Below are 2,940 nucleotides of genomic sequence, written 5' to 3' on the forward strand. Positions count from 1 at the left end.
ACCCCCAATTCCAGCCTCTGAGTTTTAGGCCAGCAAGCCTGCGGGTTCCATCGGGGTTTTGGCCCGCCCTCAGACATGGAGGCACAAGGTGGGACACTTACCCGCGAGTCCTGCATGCTGGGCATCCATGTCCTACAGCCTCTGTCTGGCTGTGGCTGCTGTCCATGCTGTTGGACATTTGTCTTTATGTCCAGCAGTTGTGGATGTTTCTGCCCCAGAGCTGGTCCCACTGGAGCCACTTGGCCATTGCTGGGAGCAGCCCTTGGGCAGTTAGGATGGAGGAGGTCCCACAGCCGAGTGAGGATGGACCGGAGCAGGATGGGGCGTCATTTGGTGACACTCAGTCTTGCTCCGGCTAGCCTTGGTTCAGGCACTGGTCTCATTAGAGATTTAACCAGGAGTCTGGCGGGGCCCAGCCTCCTGCTGGGTACCGCACCAGGATTTTGCAAGTGTTTTGGGGTGGGGGGGGCCAATGGAGCGTCCGAGGACGCTGAAGCCTCCAGTTTTGTCATCGTTGCCCTTGCGGCTGTGGGAAGCTCCTCTGGGTTCTCCTTCTGTCACTGTAGCTCCCCATGTGGGCCCGGCCCAGTCCTCAGCCCCCTGTCAGGAACCGACAAAGGCTCTCAGCAGCAGGATGGCGGCGATCGTTGGCTGTGTGGGCTCTCCCCTCACGAGGCCAGGTCTCCACAGCCCTGCAGCTCTCGGAGACTTAGCTGCGAGGCTCTAGTGTGTGCGGCCCCTCTCGGTCGCCAGCAGGAGTGACGCCTTCCACGGGGGCCCACCCCTTCCTGCCCCTCCAGGCCCAGCACCGCCAGCCTCCCCGGGGAATAAAGATCCAATGAGAGGCAGGACCAGAAAGTCTGTTGAAATCACTGCTTTCCACATGGCATTTAAAAAAAAATCCCAAACTTTAACATGCATGCCTTTTGCCCCAGTGATACCGACCCCGGGACTTATCTCCCGACAGCAATCTAGAACGTGCACAAAGTTCGAGCTCCAGGATGCGGGTGGCAGGCCTGTTTACGCTGAAAGGAAAACCCTGGAAACAGGGAGAACATTCGGTTTATGCAAACAGTATGAAGTCACAGAGTCACTGAAAATACTGGTTAGAATCGGTGGAAACAGGATCGTGCTCTGCGGGTGATCCAAGTTAGCAAAGCCGGCAGCGGCGGTGTTGACGGCGTCCCTGCGTGCACACCACACGCCGGGGACGCACTGTGTTCTCGTCGTCTGTACTTCCTGACTTTCTGAAAGAACGACTGTTTTGTTGGACTGTGTTTTTGGGGTAAAATGATGTGCAGTGAGGTCCGTATGCTTAAGCGGGCAGTCTGACAAGGTTCGGCGGACAGACCCGCGCGACCCACGTGCAGAACAAGAGGGGGAGAATTTCCGCGTCTTCGCAAAGCTCCTCCGTGCCTCTTTCCGGTCTCCAGTGTGTTGTGGGTAACAAATGAATCAGAGGAACGTGTTTCGAGGCTCGAGGACAGACGCGGGGTTCTGAGAGGCATGCCCAGTTCCCTCAGCCGTGGCGGGGGGGGGGAGCAGGTGGGCGGCAAATCCGTGCCCGGCTGCAGGTGCTCTGCAGAGGCCCAAGGGGAGCCAGGGCGGGGGCGCTCGCCCGCCCGAGGCTGCCATTCCCCCAGCTCCCTGGCACCTCAGGGTCACCTGGCCAAAGGCACAGAAGGCCTTTACACTGGGATGTCACCTGCCCCGCGCTGGGGTGGAAGGGAGAAGGGGCTGCACTCCAGGGCGGGACACACGGTGTCAGCCGTTCTCAGGACCTGGCTGGGGCCTCAGCGGCTCTGGGGTGACACGTCTCACCAGCGTCATGGGCAGTGGCAGGCGAGGGTGGGGCTGAGTGCTGCAGGCCGGAGAGAGGAGCTCAGTGTGGGGCTCTGGGGCCGCTGGGGGCCTCGGTCAGCCCGGCTGCTCAAGCACAGCACTACAGGCCGGGGCTTAGATGTTCATTTCTGGGGCTGGATTTCAAGATCGAGGTGCCGCACGGTCAGGTTCTGGGGAGGAGGAGGCCCTCATTGGCTTGCAGAGGCCACCTCCTTGCTGTGTCCTCCCACAGTGACAGAGCTCTGAACCGTCTCTTCTCATAAGGGCACCAGCCCCAAGGATCAGGACCTCATGACCTCTCTTAACCTTTATCACCACCCTCTTCACCCCCCGCCTGGCCTGTCCCCACCTCCAGCCACACTGGAATTGGGATTCAACAGGCGAGTGTGGGGGGGCACGAGGCAGCCCCCAACAGACAGCTAGCACACGGGGGCCTGCAGACAGGATGGTGGTGCTCCGGTTCCTGGAGGGGCAGCTTCCTGCGGGGATTCCCCACCCTTGTCCCTCCTCCGCAGGTGGGCCCAGGTCTGCCCCTCCCTGGGTTCTGGCTCAGTCTCCAGGAACGCCCCGCTTCTCTCTTCCACAGCTGCAGCATCAGCGGGGCCTCAGCAGGGAGGATGCCCAGGCCTGGATGTGGGGATGTGGGGGGGACACGGGGACTGCGGGATGATTACTTCTCTGGTCAAAGAGAAATTCAAACTTTCTGTGAAGCACCGTGGGCTCTTGTTTATTTATTGAGGCTGGTGAATAACGTTGCCTTAAGCTGCAGTCTCCCTCCCTGCCCTGGATTCCTTTTCTTTCCCCTTGAAAATGCCTCAAGAGGGGCGCCTGGGGGCTCAGTCGGTCGAGCGTCTGCCTTTGGCTCAGGTCATGATCCCAGGGTCCTGGGATCGAGACCCGCATCAGGCTCCCTGCTCAGCAGCGAGTCTGCTTCTCCCTCTGTCCCTTCCCCCCTCTCGTGCTCATGCTCTCTCTCCCTCTCCCTCTCTCTCTCTGTCTTGCAAAAATAAATAAATAAAAAAATTTAAAAAAAAGAAAATTCCGCCTGAGAAGATGGTGAAGGTGTCTGTGTGCCCACACACACACACACACACACAC

At 59.5% G+C, this 2,940-nt stretch overlaps 1 long non-coding RNA gene across 3 annotated transcripts in view; it reads right to left on the reverse strand.

The window, feature by feature from the left end:
* Window positions 1-859: 859 nt before the first annotated feature.
* The window catches only part of LOC103676879, a 4,060-nt gene continuing 1,979 nt past the window's right edge, over window positions 860-2,940 (reverse strand). For all 3 annotated transcript variants that reach the window (XR_005837578.1, XR_005837577.1, XR_005837576.1), the window contains one exon: window positions 860-1,861. This is a non-coding gene — a long non-coding RNA (uncharacterized LOC103676879). The remainder of the gene's footprint in view (window positions 1,862-2,940) is intronic.

The sequence above is a fragment of the Ursus maritimus genome, unplaced genomic scaffold (assembly GCF_017311325.1).
Source record: "Ursus maritimus isolate PB19 unplaced genomic scaffold, ASM1731132v1 scaffold_25, whole genome shotgun sequence".
NCBI lineage: Eukaryota > Metazoa > Chordata > Mammalia > Carnivora > Ursidae > Ursus > Ursus maritimus.